Here is a 19,535-nt window from a genome sequence, read left to right on the forward strand (position 1 = left end):
TTTTTTTTTAACATAATTCTACATTTGTAAGTTCAACTTTCATGATAAAGAGATTGCACAATCAATTCATTTTAATATGGCTTCTTCTGGAGCAAGGTACTAAATCACATGAGTGAGGGTGGCAGAACTGATCCCTACATGAATAGATCCTATAAACATGGTATGGCTACCTGCTTTTAGAGCTATCTAGAGGACAATAATTGAATTTCATGGCCAATTTTGAGATTTCAAAATGTATTATCATTCTGCATTGGAATGAAAACAAAATCTTTGAAAGCTGAACTTTTCAAGAAGATGCATGTGTCTTGGTGGTTAGGGCCCTGGAAAGACAGAGGTTCAAATCCCTTCTCTGCCTGAATCAGTGAATGGAGTTTTTCACACCATAGCACACCAAACCAGGCAGAGCAGGAATTCGAACCTGTGTCTCGCACACCTCAGTGCCACAAATGTTCTGACTGGCTCAACTTACATTCCCATACAATAATCCAACCCCATTTATCCAAAATGTATTGGGGGTATAAGTTCAAAATCATCTTATTAAATTGGGGTTTCTCTAGTAGAGCAGCGAGTGATTTTTGAGGCAATCAGTTAGGAGGCAGGGAGACCCCACTGTGGTCTAAATTAAAGGGAAATGTGGATTGTGAAAAAAATATCTGAGTGGAATAGCTGCAATTTTAAATGGTTATTATTTGAGGTTCTGCCTCTGGAAAACTGTTTTGTAGGCCTTTGGTTTCACACAACCTGCCTTGAGATCTGACCCAAAGCCCAGTGACTTTGGATGAACCCCTTGAAGAGGGACAGGATCTGGGTACAAAAGTTCTAGTCATATAGCACAAGTTGTCTTCATAGTATATTATGTAGTTTTTGTGTTCAATTAATTCAATGTCTAGGAAATGAAGCCCAACGTCACATGGAATGTCAAATAAATTAGAAGGACTTTTCCAACTTCCTGACCTAAATTTTGTGCTCAGGATGTATTTTAGATTCTGCTGATACCTAAGAACAGATAGCATTTTGTTTACAAATGTTGCAGAAGTGTGCTTTTTTTTAAATATACATTTAATTTGTCAGTTCCATTTTTTTTATTTGTTCAGGCTTTGGAATACTGCGCAACTTCATAATACATAGTACAGTTTCCACTGCCTGGCCTCCAGTGATAAATTAAACTCCTCACTGGAGATGCAGGACTATTTGCCAAAAATCACCATAATTGTCCCATCCGCCTTCATTTCTTACTAGTTATATCCATATTTTCCTTTGTTACTTTCCTCCACCATTCCCTTTTTGGCCTCAGGCAAGTCACTTAACCTCTCTGCTAACGCTTTCCCATCTGTAAAATGGGAATAAGAGGGGTTGTGAAGATTAATTAGTGAGTTAGTATTTGAAAAGCACTTTAAAGATTAAAAGCACTAGATAAAGGCCAAGTAGTGTAATTATTATTCTCAAAAGTGTCCTCTTAAATAGGAGGGGGAAATAAGTGATACTGGGGTTTCTACTGATTCAGACTGATTAGGGCCCTGTGAAAATCGCAATTTTGCAGACTGAATTGAAGTTGTGAAATTCTTCAATACTTCAATTTTTCCTGCAACAGGGTGGCAGAAGCAGGCATCCACACAGACTGGTCTCATGCCCAGTGCACCTTGAAGCACACGATAGCAGTTCATGAGGGCTTCTTGTCGGTTTTATGTGAAACCTCAAACTGCTCCTCCAGTATGATGCTGTTGTGCACAATGAACCACACTGAGTATGTGACCGGGCGTGGGGAAGCCTGCTTCAGCCTCTCTGCTGTTTGAAAAATCTCAGCAGTTCAGGTGGGATTCGGAGGTGAGTTTTATACAAAGAAATTCAGCCCTGACTTTTCACTGACTGCATTCCGTGCCGATTTAGTGAAATGTGCTAGTTTACCCATGAAACTGCTGTGAATTTTCTTTAAAAATAAAATAGAAAAAAACAAAACAAAAAAAACCCCTGTGATTTTCATAGGATGTTAGCTCAATGCAGCTCTGCACAATATACTTGCATTGGGAGATGGGAAAATATGAGTAATAATAATACCTAGCTTTTACGTAGTTCTTTTATCAGTAAATATTAAAGCATATTACAAAGGAGGTCAGCATCATTATCCTCATTTTACAGTTGGGGAAACTGAGGCATGGAGCAGGAAATGACTTTCCCAATGCCATCCAGTAGCGAGTAACTGAACTGGGAACAGAACGCAGGTCTTCTGAGTCTCAGTGCAGCCACTAGGCACCACTACCAGTACTTATATGGTATGGGTGACATTGTTTATTCAGGCATATATGCTCATTACAGCTTATATTCCTGATCTGTAATTTTTAATATAATATGAATCCTGTCCTTAGAAGATTTCATTTCATACCACGCAGTATCTATAAAGCAAAGAGAGAAAAAATGTGGCCCAGTGAAGGGGGGAACAAGGCCAATACATTCTCAAATGTGGCTTTGAGTAAAAGTTTTTGTTTTTAATCTGATCCCCATATATGTATTTTAAATGTAGTGCTTCATTCCAAATGCAAGTGGAACTGTGAGAGATACTGGAAATACATATTTTAAAATAATATTCTCGAGTCTGTACATTGTGTTCTGATTATGTTCTATTCCCCCCCCACCCCCCCCCCACCCCCCGTTGGAGGTAATTCCATAGTGCTATAATTAAAGTATCTTTCATTCTTCAGTGGCCAGGACAAGGGGAAAGAGAGGCTAATGGGCCAATTTGGATATCATCACTTAATGATAATGCTTGTTCAGAAGAAGGTATCATTATTATAATTTCTTTTTTGCAGCTGGAGCATTCCATAAGGCACAACCAAATTGTGGTATTTATCTACTCACCCTGGTCTTGGGTGAGGTGAAACCATGTCACCCTGAAGGAAGATTGGGGAGGGATTGTGCCTCATGGAAGCGCAGTCCCAACGTGAAGAAGGGCTGCACGCCCTGTACCATCTGTTATGGTGATGCAGCTTGTTCCTCAGGCCATTATGGACAGAGATTGAAGTCCTACATACCTTGCCCGCTTCCTCTGTGTACACTCCTTAAAGGCACACTGAGGGTAAGCAGTCTGTGAAGGGACTGCAACTGTGACAGGGCCTTCAGAACATAAGAACAGCCATAAGGGGGTTAGACCAATGGTTCATCCAGGCCAGTATCCTGTCTGTTGACAGTGGCCAGATGCTTCAAAGGGAATGAAGAGAACAGGTCAATTATCAAGTGATCAACCCCCTCCCTTCTAGTCCTAGCTTCTGGCAGTCAGAAGTTTATGGACACTGAGAGACTGGGGTTGCATTCCTGACCATTGTGGCGAATAGCCATTGATGGACCTATCCTCCATGAACTTATCCTAACTTGTTTGGCCTTCACAACACCCTATGGCAATGAGTTCCATAGGTTAACTATGCATTGTGTGAAGAAGCACTTCCTTATGTTTCTTTTAAACCTGCTGCCTATAATTAAGGGCCTTTGATGGGCTTCACAAGTGAAGGAAACTCTATGCCTACTCCCTGCCTCCCTTAGCTCGCACCCACGCAATGGCCTGTCACAATGTAGCATTTCTATTAATAAATGTATAGGTCCTACTGGAAACCATGTTTGTGGAGAGGAGAAATTGGAAAAAGATTTTTCATCTATAGGTACCATCTTACCCCTTAGTCTAATTACCAAATGATGGCAAATGCTTGGCGACCTGGGTTTGGGTTGGAATTTACTTCTGTTGAAGATCACTTGGTGCCTCCAGTATAGACCCTCCTTCCAGTATAGGGAAGCAGTAGGATAATGGGGGTAGGCATCAGTTACAGGAACAGATTGGGGATTTGTGCAGGAGGATGAGATGAGGACAGACAACCTAATCAAAGCAGCATAAACAGCTACCTAGTGGGGTGCTTCTAGATGACACTTTTTGAAACAGGACAGATTTAAGGGGATTAATGTGGGAGATGAAGATAAGCAAGATTAACAAAAATAAAACTACACAGACTCAGGCATCACTGAACAGTTGCTGTCTTTAGTTACCCAGATTGATAACTTCATGGTTCCTTGGCATCAGAGGATACCATAAGGGAGCTGTAAAATCCAAGATGAGAGTCCCACAGCCTATTACATTCTTGAAGGGGGTGTAGCCATTGTAGAAGTAATGGCTTGCATGGGGGCTCACAGAGGCCATCATACTGTAATCATCTGGATTCTGTCTCCTTAAAGGCTCTGAAAATTCTGCACTATTCAGGCCGCTTAGAAGGCGATCTCTGCCTTATCTCCTTTTCCAGCACCACCCTCAATGTTACAATGTGAGTATTCTGACAGCTGGAAGTGAGCTAGATACTGACCAGCCACTGCAAAGCTTTAAGAGGGTGTGTAGAAGCTAATGGACAACTCCGCTTGTGGCCAATGTTCCCATCAACCCATCAGTTCATCTGCCTTGTCCCCTGTAATTCAAAACAAAATAACACAACAGGATATACTGTCTCCTCTGTTTACTTGCTATACAGAAGTAAGCTGCTCTTTCTAGCTGGAGAGCTATTGTCGCTCTCAGAGAGAAATCAATTTTAATGGGTTGAATGGGGAGACAGAGATACAGGTGCATAGAGCTTCACAGTCAGACTAACAGAGAAAAGTCCAGCCCATTTCAGCAACCGACAAATGTACCAGTTTCTGTTGGTTAGGACCTGCTGAAGAGGAGCTGAGGGAGTGCTGAAAAGGAGCCAAGGGAGTGAGAACGCATCTTGTCAAACTTCCTCTTCTTCCTCAGTAAGGGGTGCTGCATACCTGTGGAATGAGTGCTGCACAGACCTCTCCCCTGCCTCTCCTCCACACAGCTTCCACCCAAGTCAGAGAAAGACCAGGGGAAAGAATCCTTGGGAGTAAAAGACTAAGGGGTGTTTATGGGGGCAGAGGAAATTGCAGGAAGGGAGAATGGTGGAGAAAAAAGGGATGAGGAGAGATTCGGACAGAAAGCAGATTAGACAGGTGAACAAGATGGGAAAAGAAAATACCAGAATGATAAAAAAAAGTGTCTTGAAAAAAGACAGCCGAGGGTTTTAGAGGAAAAAATAAATAAATGATGAGAGATTATATAAAATGAGTCTGAGGGAAGAAAAGACACCTTACGATACAAAAGAAAATTGTTGAGGGTTGGAAGTGAGAAAAGGTTGGAAGGATGAAAAATACCTACTGCCACGGAGCACCACTGTACAATATTTATTTGTTTGGAAGTTTGCTGTACTTGAGGTTTTGAATCTGTTATCCAGTAGTGGTTTGATTCTTTACACACACCAAACAATATCTGAAATATTCCTGCCCTTAAGTCAGGGAGAGGTGCTCTCCCTTCCCCAGACATGATCCTCTGAAAAAATGTACTGGCATTATAGTTTATGACTGAAAATGTGGCCCTTAAAATGTGTTTGATTTAATGTATTATTCTCAGAAAGTAGCAGAGCTGGCTTTACCTATAAAAATGCTTAGGAGAATCCTAGGAGTAAATTGCAACTTGGACTTCACACTCATGCAAGGGAGCAAGAAATCCCTCTTACATGAGTTACCTGCCAGAAATTTCTCTCCTCTCCCCCGCTTCATAAGACACAACATTCCACCTGTCCTGCAGAGGGTGCATTCCACTGGTGAACAGTGAGTTCCTGTATAAAAGGCTTTCTCTCCCTAGAAAAAGGGATACTATGTTTCACCAAAGCTGCCTTCTATAATATCCTGCTGTAAGTAGTACTCTAGGCATGTAACATAGTCAAATAATTATCCATTGTTCGTATTGGTTTTGTCACTATCTGGCATTTAATTGATGCTTTGAACCAGCACTGTAAAAATCTTTTATGATGCACAGTTGGATGAGTTTTCCATAACAAAAATAAAATTGAACCTAACGCAATAGCAACCCACTTTAGTCTGAAAAGGAGTTAGTGCTATTAGCCAGGGAAGGTTTTATCCCTAGCCCAATAGGGAGATCTTCATTTTTATTTTTGTTTATATTGTATCCATTGTTGTTTGTCCAATTCCTCTGTGTCTGACCTGGAGAAATAAGAATGTTGGTAATACACTTCCTCCATCCCACACACAAAATATTTGTTGCCTTTAGGTTCTCAGCGCGCCCTCCCAGCTTCAGTTGACCAAAAGGTTTCCTACATCCACCAGCCCTTCCTCCTTTCTACTCCTGATTTTCTGCCAAGGAAATACAATAAAAGCAATGTAACTACATGAATAATTAATCTCCTCCTCACGCACCCACAATATTTTCTACCTATAACAGTGTGTGTTTTTCTTTTTCAAGTTTTGTTTCCCACTTTTATCTTCATCATTTTCTCTTTCTTCAGGGATGACGTTTTTGGGTATCTCCTTCTTACTATATTTTTCTGTCCCATTCTTATCTCTTCTTCCATCTTTTCCTCTTTTACAGCCTCCCAATACTGCATCCCATCAGTCTTTTTTTTCCTCCATCCTTTCCTGATGACGCCTTCTCTCCCTCTCCTTTCTTTCTCTTATTGGGTCCTTCTCTCCCCATTTCTACTTTTTGAACTGGTTTCCATCGTTTTCAGGGTTTACAAGTTGGTTCAATGGCTCTCAGCACCCAGACTATACAAATTATTCCAGCCCCCCTGCTCCAGTCCCTCCATCCTTCTTTTCCCCTCACTCCCTATTCCTTAAATGCTTCCCTGTTTCTCTTGAGTGACCTCTCATTGACTGTGCTCCAAAACCTGACTCAACCTGGAGCACTGGATGTTGCAGCCACGATTTGCCTTCCAACATCAGCTTCACTTCGAGATCTGTCCTACCCTGAGGTTTTATGCTTTAGCATCTGCAAAGTGTTCTCTCCATGCAGCTCCTGGAACTTTTCTAAAACCCCTGGCCTGTCTCTTCCATATGGAGGTCTCCAACATTGTGGGCCAGCCCCCAGGGAATTAAAGCAAGGGCATCAGAATTGGTATGGTTCAGTACATCACCCTGCTTAGCAAACATGTGCCAGCTCAATTCAAGTCCTGCATTTCATGAAATAAAATAGTTTTATATGTCTTGGAGCAATTGTTTGTACTACTACCCTTATTTTTAGAAGCCTGGCCGAGGTAAAGAAGGATGTTAGTGAGGATTGTTCCTGGATTGTGTTCAGGGGCAGTAAGCCGATAAAGACAAGTGTGTTTTGGAGTTAACAAGATTCCTATAGCTACCAGCAGGGAAAAGTGGATGAGTCAAACAGTTTCAACTGAGTGTGGCTAGAAGCCAGATGCTCCCTTCCAACTCGGCAACTTTAACTTAACCTCAACAGATTGTTGGACAAGGAGATGAATTAAAGTGCTGAATGTTCATGCTGACAGTGCTGCTAGATACAAAAGAAGCTTCCCATGGTTGTTGTACATCATGAAATCCAGGCAGTTTGAAAAGGAGCTGTAAAATGGGCTACATCAAAAACTAGAACACTTTGTTTGGACGTAAGGGGTGCTGAAATATGGAGTCCAGCAGAATATATGGTACTATCTCCTAAGAAGTTGCCGCAGTCCTAGGGTCAGATCCTCATCTAGAGTAAAATGTGTAGCTCCACTGATGTCAATGCAGCTATATGGTTTTATGCTCACTGAGGTTGTGGGGCTTAATCCTGTACTATTGAAGTCAACTGGAACTTTGTGTTGATGTTAATATGAATAGGATTAGGCACTTAGTCCCCTGAGTCCAAAGTACCAACAAGAGGAGTTTTCAGGTGTTGCTGACAGGTAGACAGCCAGGCTGCTCCCAACTCTCCTGGAAAAGTTTGGGTGCTGAATTCCCCAAGAGTATGAAGATTGTTTGTCTTCAGTAATGCTTGGGCAGTTTATTGGGAAGTATTTTCAACAAATCAAATAGGTTTGTTATGGTGATGTTTTCCTCTGGGGAGGTGAAAGTCCCCGTTCCCCCTCCCCATTTCTCCTGTTAAGCCCTGAGGTTACTTCACTTTAGCATGGTGTTGCAGGCCCAAGTGAACAAGATGTTAATCCCAGTTTACAGTTGCCCTCTCCTTCACAGGGAAAGGCTAAAAGAATGGCTGCTTGGAAGATAAAATGAGAGGAATACCCTTGAAAAGGGAGGGCTCCACATCCATGGGTTACAGGACTGGCTTGAAGTACAAGCCAGAGGATATTTTCTTTTTATTTTCTGATTAACATTAACCCTTTAGGAAAAGCTCTTGTTGACTAAAATTGTTTTGTTTTGTTTGTTTTACTTTTATCTTGGGTCACTCCTTCAGGTGACACGTGGTCACCATCCTTCTAGCTAAGATGGACTAGACAATACCCACTTTGGAATCCATCTGTGTTGCTCCTTAAACAGCTGAAAGCATGGCCTGAGGCCTTCAGCATCCTGTCAAGTGTTTAGTATGCCCCCTCCATCATACTCCTCACCCCTCTTAGCTGAGAAGGAAGGAGACATCTGCAAATTGAAAATAGGTTTCCCAAATGGAAGTGCAGTACACTCCCACCACGCCAGCCCATCATTGCTGTATTTATTTTGATATCACATTTGCTCTTCCCATCCAAACAAATGTCTGTCTTAAGGATATTCATCAAAATTTACCACTTATCTGATGAAATGTTGTAGCCATAATAATCAAAGTAATTATTAATGAAACATGAGTACCTAATAGCCTCTGACTGTGAGTTCTGTAACCTGAACAGTGATATAGTGGGTTGCTTTGAAGCTTTACTATTAATAAATCAAAGTACTAAAGCATAGTAGCAGGCCAAGCTATTTTCCAAGACAATAATGGTGTCTACCAGGGCCGGCTCCAGCTTTTTTGCCGCCCCAAGCGGCGAAGAACAAAAAAAGGAAAGAAAAACCCGATTGAGCTGCCACCAAAGTGCCACTGAGAAAGGAAGAGAGGGAACGAAGGACCCACTGCTGAATTGCTGCCGAGGACCCGGACGTGCCGCCCCAGTAACGCACGGAGTGCCGCCCCTTCCTAGTGGTCACCCCAGGCACCTGCTTCCTTCGCTGGTGCCTGGAGCTGGCCCTGGTTGCTACTAAAAGTCAACAACGGGGTATCTGAAATGGGAATTAGGGAATTATCGTACTGAGCCAGACCAGTGGTCCAGCCACTCTGGTGTTCTGCCTCTGACTGTGGCCAATATCAGATGCTTCAGAAAAAAGTGCAATAAATCTTGTAATCAGGAATTATGGAATCACTTGCCCAAAGGGGAATTTGTTTTTCCCTAACTCCTCTTTATTAATAATTGGCTTATACCCTTAAGCATGAGGGTATTTAACTTCACATAACACAAGAACTAGGGGTCACCCCATGAAATTTATAGGCAGCAGGTTTAAAACAAATATAAGGAAGTACTCCTTCACACAGTGCACCGTTAAACTGTGGAAGTTGCTACCACAGGATGTTGTGAAGGACTAAAGTATAACTGGGTTAAAAAAAGAATTAAATAACTTCATGGAGAATAGGTCTCGCAACAGCTAGTAGCTGAGATGGTCAGGGATGCAACGCAATGCTCCGAGTGTTCCTAAGCCTCTGACGGCCAGAAGTGGGGATTGTACAGCAGGGGATGATTGCTCAATAATTGCCCTTCTCTGTTCATTCCCTCTGAAGCAGCTGGCCCTAGCACTGTTGGAAGACAGGATATTGGGCTATGTTGTAGGAGCAGCAGTGATCTGTATGTTCTATATGACTATGGTCTGTATAACGGGTATGCTCAAAAGGTCTGCTGTACTTCCCCGCACCCCATTTTGTCTCCTCTCCCTCTTTGAATACCAGTGAAGTGGCTTTCCCTCCCTCCCCTTCCCTCCTGGAATGCTTGTGGAATGAATGGGCTGGTTGAACAGCTGGAAGATCAGAAGAGCTCCCAGGAAGACAAGGTGTCTGGGACTCTAATTAGGCAGTGATCACACACCCAATGCATGGACACTGCATGGACACTGCCTGAGGTGGAGTGTGACCAGCCAGACTCGGCCAAGTCATCTCTAGTCACAGGTCCTTAAAAGGGGAAGGGGCCAGGTGCTCAGGAGTGCACTCACAAGCTTGTACCTCCCGTGAAGGCCCTTTGCCTGGACCGCCTGGCCAGTGGTTCACCGCGTTGCATTCCATTGTGCCTTGGGAAGACTTACCTTCATCGCACCATCCATGGCTGTGCTGCGGGACACTTACCTTGAAGGATCCTGACATCTCCAGTGCCGTGCCTGTCCTAGAAGCATGAGTATTCGAGTGTGAGAGTGATCCCCCACTTCTTTTTAGCTTAGCTATCAGTATAATAAACGTGCTGCTTTCTGCCAAACTTGTGGGTCATTAGTCCTCCCTAAGCATACTAGGTGGTCCAATTTCAGGTAACAGGCTAGATGGACCACTGGTCTGACTCAGTATGGCCATTCTTACATTATGGTCTTATATCCTTCATATATTTTAATGCTAATATCAATATTTTTCACTATTCATATACATGTCTAATCCTTTTTTTTGAGTTCTGCTAAATTCTTGGCCTCAATGATACCTTTTGGCAATGAGTTCCAAAGATTAATTATGGATTGTGTAAAAAAAAATTTCCTCTTCTCTTTCTATAATTGTTGCCTTTAATTTCATTGAATGTCCCATTGTTTTTGTAGTACAAAGAACGGTAAAAAGGAATACCCTTTTTTAAAATCTATACCATTTATTATGCTATATATTTATACGCTCTAATTCTATGAAAGTCTTTCCTCTCCTCTGATTATTTTTGTCCCCAGGCTCTATTTCTACTGTTGTTGGTTTTGGGTTTTTTTTTGTGATGGGTGACCAGAACTGAACCCAGTATTTCAGGTGAAGGTATGCCACTGGTTTTGTATAATGACATTAGAAAATGTTCACTATTATTTTTCATACCATTCTTTATACATCCACATACATTGTCTGTTCTTTTGAACAAAACTGCACCGAGTAGATGAATTTATTGAGCTGTTCACAATGCTGCCATTGGACCTTTTTTCTTGAGTGGTTATAGTTAGTTTACTGCTACTACTACTTAGCATTTCTTCAGTGCTTGTCATGCATAAGTCTCAAAGTTAGTACAAAGAAGGATACATTACACTTCCCCTTAATACAGATGAGAAACCAGAGGCTGAGGCAGAGAAAGGTGAAGTAGCTTATCCACATACCAGGTTAATGGCAGATGCAGGAATAGAACCCAAATCTCCTGGCTTCCAGTCTTGTGACCTGTACTCTGACTCCCTAAAAAATTTAGATCTCAGCCATTTGTATGAGTGGTTCAGATTTATCCCTTCTAATATGCATTGCTTTCCATTTGTCAGCAATGAATTTCATATGACATTTAGGCTGCCCAATTGTCCAACTTAACAATAAGTCCCAGTGGAGTTTCTCACAGTCTTTAATTATGACTAACTTAAATATTTTAGTGGTTTCAAATTTTAACATTTCACTGGGCACCCCTTTTCCAGAACACTTAATTCCTATTCCAGGCTTACATTTACCAGATAATGATACTGACCTCCTTTATCCACATGGTGTTCCCTCAACAGGCAGCCAGTGCCAATGAAGATGTTCTTTGAACTCCTCTCTTTTTAGTGAGCAAGGGCTTCCAAAGATAACACCCAGGGGGAAATTGTGTTAGTTGACTAGTGCCACATAGGGCATCTGAGGGTCAGGCACATAGCAGGTGACTGTGATCATGAAAGTTCTCATATCTGAAACAAAGTGACTGACCACCACGATCTGTGCAATTTCTGTCCAGCATTCTAGTTTTGTTTAATTGGTGTTATTAAATATACCAGTCGAGTTTTGTGTATTAAGAACAATACAATAATGGGCCTGATTCGCCTTACACTGGTTTTCCACCTATTAAAAAACATAAATGTTCACAGATACATAGATTTCCAAGGCCAGAAGATGAATGGGATCATCTACTCTGACCACCTGTATAACACAGGCCATAGAACTTCCAGAAAATGATTCCATCCAATCTTGATTTTAAAATTGCCAATGATGGATAATCCACGATGACCATTACCATTTACAATGGTAAATTGTTCCAGTGGTTAATTAGCTTCATTGTTAAAAATGTTTGCATTATTTACAGTCAGAATTTGTCTAGCTTCAACTTCCAGACATTAGATCATGTTATACCTTTGTATGCAAAGAGCCCAGTATTACATATTTATTCCCCATGCAGGTACTTATAGACTGTAATCAAGTCTTCCCATAACCATCACTTTGTTCAGCTAAATAGATTAAGCTCTTTGAGTCTATCACTATAAGGTCTGTCATCTAATTGTTTAATCATTTCCATGGCTCTTCTCTGAACTGTCTCCTGTTTATCAACATCCTTCTTGAATTTTGGACACCAGAACTGAACACAGTATCCCAGAAGCAGTCACACTAGTGCCAAATACAGAGGTAAAATAACCTCTCTACTCCAAATCAAGATTCCCCTGTTTATGCATCCAAGGATTGCATAGCCCTTTTGGCCACATGTTCCGCTGATTATCCCCTTTAATCCCAAAATCTTTTTCAGAATCACTACTTCTTAGGATATCATTCCCCATCCTGTAACTATAGCCTATATTCATTATTCCTAGTTACATACATTTACAATTAGCCACATTAAAAATTGTACTATCCAGATTACTCTATGTCAGTGACCTGTCCTCTTCATTATTTACCGCTCCCTGAATTCTTGTGTCACCTACAAACTTTATCAGTGATGATTTTATGTTCTCTTCTAAGTAATTGATAAAAATGTTAAATAGCGTAGTGTAATTTACAATTATATTTTGAGACCTATCAGTTAGACAGCTTTTAATCCATTTAATGTCATTAGTTTTTTAATCAAAATGTTGTGGGGTACTAAGTCAAGTACCTTACATAACTCTAAGTATATTATATCAACACTATTACCTTTATCAACCAAATTTCTAATCTCATCAAAAAAAGATATCTAGTTAGTTTGACAGGATCTAATTTCCATAAACCCATGTTGATTGGTATTACTTGTATTACCCTTCTTTAATTCTTTTTTAATCTAGTCCCATGTGAGCTGTTGCATTGTCTTTCCCAGGACTGATGTCAGACTGACATGGTTATACTTACCCAGGTCATCCCGTTGACCCTTTTTGAATATTGGAACAACATTAGCTTTCTTGGAACATCCTCAGTGTTCCAAGACATATTGAAAAACAGTATTAGTGGTCTATGAGCTTGTCAGCCAGTTCTTCTAAAACTCTTGGATTCAAGGTATTTGGATTTGCTGATTTTAAAAAGTCTGACTTTTGTAGCTGCTCTTTAGTATCCTCCTGTGGTACTAGTCGAATGACGAAAGAATTATCATCATAACTGCATAATGCATGACTGCATAATCTGTTTTTCCCCCCAAATGCAAACCAGAAATATTTATTGACTACTTCTGCCTTTTCTGCATTATTACTGATAATTCTACCATTTCCATCTAGTAATAGACAAATTCCACTGTTAGGATTCTTTTTATTTCTAATACACTTTAAAAACTTTTTTTTTAATGTGTGTGTGTCCTTTACTCTGCTAGCCATAGATTTCTCCTGTCCCTTTGTTTCCCTTATCAATTTCCTATCATTCCTAGCTTCTGATTTATATTCATTACTATCATCCTCCTCTTTGTTCCATTTGTTATATATAGATATATATTTTGTATAGCCGCCCTCACTTCCTCTCTAAACCAGGTTGTTTTTAACCAATACTAACTAAAGTCCAAGGACTTTTTCCTGATTTACAGTGGTGTGGGAGGCAAATCAAGCCCTGTAAAGTTTAGTTGTTTTATATTATGTTTGCTTCTTATACTATTCTAGTGGAAGTGAATGTGCCTTTCTGCACTTTACTTCTTTGAAGGGGCCCTTCTGTAATGAAAGGATAATTCAGCATTCTTAATCTGTTTTATTTAAGCTGTCAAATATGATTATTTACTATGTCTAGTCTGCTTTTTTTTTTAACATAGGCAAATCTGAGGGCTAGTACGAGTCCATCAAACTCATTTAATTTATGCTAGGCTGGAACTGAGCTCTGTTTTCCCGGGTCATAGGCAAGTGTATGAATCTACTTTATCGCCAAGATTACAGAACATTATACACAGTGAGCCTCATATTACAAAACAGTTACATCAGTCTCTAATTACTCAGATGTACCTTATGTAGAACGATGATGCACCTTCAGAAACAGCATGCAAAAGCACATTTGTTTAAGTCCTTAGATAGTTAACATTGTGCATAACCTCCTCATAAATTACAGCCTCAGCTGCAGCATATCCATTAGTCTGAAAGAGAAAAGATTCCCAAGTGGCCCTAGTGCCTTTCCCAATTCCCTTGCAACTCACCAATCCTCTATGTGCTTTCTCTGCGTGCAGGGAGTGTTCAGTGCTAATCAGGTCAATGATCATCCCACGGCTCCCGGGACATGACAGGAGCCTGTCACAGCAGTTACAAGATCTTCCAGACCTGAGCACGTTTGCTGAGAATCTCATGTTAAGAAACATTGCTTTGGTACTCTTTCTCTCACTCACTGGGAACCTCTGAGGATTTCAGCTTATCTATCTCTCTCTCTTTTAGACAGTGAGGAGTTGAACACAAACGGAAAAAGGCAGTACAGTATGCAGCTACCTGGAGGGTGTTGATTGAAAACTTAGATTGCCCCCAAATCACTGCTGATTTGACTGATGCCTCAGCTCTACCAGAAAAAGAATTTCAATTAAGGTAAGTGCTGCTTTATCTGGGGGACTGCATCATGCTGAATTTCTGCATTGAAAGTTCTAACTGAGTAAACTGACATTCTGCACTGCAGCAAGACAGTCCATTTATTATGTCAGTAAAAGCTTTAGTTTAGAGATAAGTGTCCCATAATGGAACTATTGTCTTAAGAGAATAAGATTTTTAGATTTGAACTGTTGGAAATATTTCTGATCAGATGGTCTTCTGAATCTTGCAAAAACAATTAGACATAAGAAAGGGTGGGGAAGAGAAGGGGGCAAACACACTATCTTTCTTCTTTGCCCTTAATATATTTAAAGGAGTCTGCAAGGCACAGATAACTTAATTTTGATTAAAGAGGTTTGTTCATGCTCAAGTGGAAACTCATGGTCTAAAGCCTTCCAAGTTTCCCAGTATTTAAATGAGAAAGGGGTATTTCAAATGTGAGTTGAGAATATGTGTGCAGCTTCCCAGGTTAGCAATGCTATTGAGGAGTCTGAGATATTATACTAAGCATCTGACATGTTTTTGAACAGTTTCCAATGCAGGACTAGCAGCTAGGCTGGGGAGGAGGGCTGTTTCTTATGTGAGTGGTCAGATAAATAAATCTATAGCTTTCAGCAAAAAAAGTAGTCTGACATGAATCATTGTTTTGATTCAAAGGATGGGGACTGATCTTTCATGGGGTGATGGAAGCAGCATGCCATGTTAAAAGAAAGAAATAAACTGATGATTAAGATGTTTATTTGAAAAAGGACAGAGAACAGGTGAAAGAGGATGTCTTGAAAGATTAAATGTATTATTAAGAAAAAGTCAGGGATGTTTACAGTGACTGCTGTTAGCCTGCCAGTCTAATGTGTCTAAAGTGAGTTGAATTTGATCGCCTCAGCTCAGTCCATACTTAATGTCCATGAAGTCAGGAGCTAGGTGTGAGGAGCTGGTTAAACTGTCCAAACTTTGTAACACAGCAAGAGACCCAAAGTAAGTTCTGTTGTATTGAGCATGTTACTTGGGAGGGCAATAAAAAGAAGAAAAAAGGGAACAGAAAATGTTCATTTAAAAATCTGTCATAATACAGAGAAAATCCCTATGAGAGCAATTGAAAGTTAATTGATTGCATATCTTGCTTTCATATGTATATCCCCTAGATAGTTTTTAAAAGTGTGATTACATTTCCTTATTTTCAGCCAATAGTGTTGTAAATATCATTAAAATCATTTCAGCAGGCATCAAATATTCATATATAATTTATCAGCTACCATTATTTTCAATATCATTAATAGCTTTTTGTCATACATTAATATGTAGACACAATTTTGGAGAGATTTTCTTAACCTCCCCACCCCCTGAAACAAAAGGAGTTCAGGAAAATTTCAGTTATCTGCAAGTTTACTGCTTATCCCATCAGATTTTCATGTCTGGAGCTGGTGAAAAGTTTCTTTTCTTCCATCCCACCTTCATAAATGCAAGCATATGTGAAATTGAAGTATGGTTTTGGGGAAGGTACTGAAAGCCCTGCAAATCTTAATTGGCTGTTAATATGGTCTCATTCTTGAAAATACTAATTTCCATAGGCAGTGTATCTGAGACTGGTGTCACCATGTAACTGTTGTATTCTTGGGAATGAAGTTGCCTTCGGAGGTAGGTACAGGCATTGACAACTAGTTTGGTTTGCCACATTGGGCCATTTCTCAGCCCTTGTAGTAGTGGAGAGATATTTACTCAAGCATGTGCTGCTTCTCCCCGGAGAGGATACTTTGACTTGACCAGGGCTGGGAGGAGATTTATTAGGATAAATCTAGCTTTTACTCTAGCTATCTGCACTGAACTATGTTTCATGAATAATGAATAGCTCCTCAACATAATTAGTATTAATATACATGAGTCAAAACATCCATCCAAAAATTTAATCAAAAGAAAACACCCTATTACTCTACAGGGAAAAGTTCCCTAGCTTTGAGAATAAGCATTCCTTACACAGCTGCTGATTTGTGTGTTCACATGCAAAGAGCAACAACTTCCCGTCTGGTCTTTCGCAAGGGCTAACTATAAACAGTGTTTGACATGATGGGTTTTGTTCTATTTCCATCAAAGACATTGAAATAGATTTTAAAAAAAAGCATCACATTTTGTTTCATCACGTCTGTGGCTCTCTAAACCCATATGCCCTTGTAGTTCAGTTATTAGAGTATTTAAAAACCAAACCAAATCCAGATGCACCTTCTGTTTTTAAGTGAAGAGCCCTTTTTAATATGCTGGTTTAGGGATCATATATAAGGATGTTTCTCCAAACACCTGCAGATTCCACCCATACAATCTTCTTCACATTATGAAAAAATAAAAGACAATACTAATTGTTTTGAGTAGCCATCTATCTGAGGATTTCAAAGCAATTTATAAGCATTAATCTTTCAATGTCATATCAGGGATGAAGGAGAGTATAATTATTCCCATTAAACACAGTACATAGAGAAACTGAAACACGTCTGTTGTGTGATATTGTCATGTAAGAAGCCAGTGGCGAAGCTGGGAATAGAGCCCAGGTCTCCTGCCTTTGGGGCCTTTGTTGTGACCACAAGACCATAGCAAGTAACGTTAAATGTTATATATAGGTTTCAGCTCTATTTCAATTCTTTCTAGGTCTTTGAATGAGGCCAGTGTTCAAATCTTTGCCTCAAGCCGACTTTCATTACTACTGACATAAGATAGAGCTTGCTATCTAGCTCATCTCTGTTGAAATTAGTATATGATACTAACACTTTCATATCTGGGGCTTCTTTAAAGGAAGCTTGACAACCAGTGAGGTTAAAATAACACAGAGGTAAAAGCAATGAGATCTATCCACCGACAGACATAACAATACCTATCATAGACAACAAGGCACACTTCTGATCCAATTGTGATGATAGTGTGAAAAAAAGGAAATCCTTGTTAATGGCTAAAGTTAACAATTTCATGCCAGGGAAGGAAAAGAGAAAAGGGGTAACTATATAATTTTAAATGGACATGAGAAAAGAGAAATAAGACTATGTTGGAGATGCTATGGGGCACCGAGTTCCAGCAGCTTCTCTTCTCTGAGCCCACAGACCATGTCAAGGCTCAGGACTAATGAGAGAGCGGCTCTCAGGGCAGCTTTGAAGCTCCAGCCCTAGAACTCCTTACAGGAGCAGCAGCACCATCACCAGCAGGGCTTCACTTGGCCAGCAGTTTCCCACTGTCACTAAACCTTTGAAACTGAACTCATGTCACTTTCATGTTTTGTTTCCTGGATGTGCATTCTTGTCTCTTTGTGGCTACCAAATTCCCTCTGATATAGCACCTCATTCCCCATGCTGACCATGCTCTTTCTCATTCTTCCGCTCACAGCATCCCCTCTGTCTCCCATTTCTTTCCCTTTCCTCTATCTCCCATATTTTTCTACTCCATCTGTCCCCATTTCCTCCTATCCATCCTTTCCCCCGCTCCTTTGCTTCTTTAAATACACCACTTCCTTACCATTCTACTTGCCCCATCACTACTCTGTTAGTGTCCTCTCCATGAAAAATGAACTCTCCAAAAAATAAAACATAACCCGGTATTGGAACTAACAAGACACATACTCTCCAACACTCTGATCATGTTACTTGTGGGCCTGATCGTGAAAGGTGCTGGTTTCTGCCTCTGATATACTGGATACTCTCAGTTCACATTAACTTCACTCAGGATGAAGATTGCCTAGCACCTTTCAGGAAGTGCCCAGAACCTCACGGGACTGAGTCCTTCAAATGTAGAATTAATGTGGCTTGGTCGCAAGTTTCACTTTTCCCATTTTTGAAAATAAAGCAAACAAAAAAAAATATATTGGTGAATGGAATGCATGTATCAAGTAGGACAATTTAATGGTGGTGGTCTAAGAATATTTGTAGCAACTGGAGTGGAGGGAGAATAAAACTAATACATTTGACTGGGTTTCCATTGGTCTGAATAGCCGAAATATAATTCTTTAATTTAGTATGCATGTTAAGGATTTCTGTGACCAAAGCATTTCACAGATTATATTTTTAACAAGTTTGTTGGAAAAGCTCTTTCGTTTAAAGCAGCATTTTAGTCATTAACTGAGGTGCTCATTATCCAGGAAAAGCTAAAAGCCTTTTCATAGCCATTCAAAGGAATATGTGAATGTTTTGCTTGTTAATGGTTATTGCATTTATAACTAAAATGCTAATAAAAATATTAAGTTCTTTTACTACTTGGTTACATTAAATCTAATTTTAAATCTTTAACTAACTTGGTAAATATAACAAGAACTCATTGCATTCTCTTTCGAAAATAGCATTTCTTACTCCATTGCCTAATAAAACATGTTTTCCCTAGAACACATAATGGACCTATTCAGTGTGAAGTTACCTCAGTGCAAGCCTATTGACTTTGCTGGAGTTACTTCTGAATTACTCTTATGATCAGAAGCAGACCCTCTGCCTTTAACTGGACACTTATCATTGTACCGACTAACAATACGCATGTCTCAAGAAGTTCAGCTTTGCATCAGATTCCCACCCTGAAGTTGAATGATTAGTCAGACCTCCTAGGCCTACAAAATTGGGCAGGACTTTATATGAGAACAGTTTTTCTTTCAGTATTTTGGTCCTTCTGCCTTTAAAACTGGGTGCTACCTTGAAGAGTAGCTATGTACAAAAAAGAGTAGCTATGTACAAAAAGGAATTTGGGTAAGGAGAGGGAGATGTAGTTAACTAAACTTGTTAACTAAAATATTATATGGTTAATGTCAAAAAAGATTTGCTGATCTCTTATAGCAACTCATCTATATCTGCAAATTAAAGGTTTGCTGAGGCTCGTATATAACTAACTTTATGTGC

General features: G+C 40.1%; 1 protein-coding gene across 3 annotated transcripts in view; it reads left to right on the forward strand.

The window, feature by feature from the left end:
• CDH12 (cadherin 12) overlaps window positions 1-19,535 on the forward strand; it is a 534,988-nt gene that overhangs the window by 220,742 nt on the left and 294,711 nt on the right. Inside the window, exons 1-2 of one of the 3 annotated variants that reach the window (XM_043540229.1) lie at window positions 14,351-14,456; window positions 14,546-14,685. The gene's annotated coding sequence lies outside the window, so the exon portion shown is untranslated. Of the gene's footprint in view, window positions 1-14,350; window positions 14,686-19,535 lie in introns of those variants that run through there. The other 2 variants (XM_043540228.1, XM_037893301.2) reach the window with 2 other exon arrangements.

Source organism: Chelonia mydas, chromosome 2, assembly GCF_015237465.2.
Source record: "Chelonia mydas isolate rCheMyd1 chromosome 2, rCheMyd1.pri.v2, whole genome shotgun sequence".
Lineage (NCBI taxonomy): Eukaryota > Metazoa > Chordata > Testudines > Cheloniidae > Chelonia > Chelonia mydas.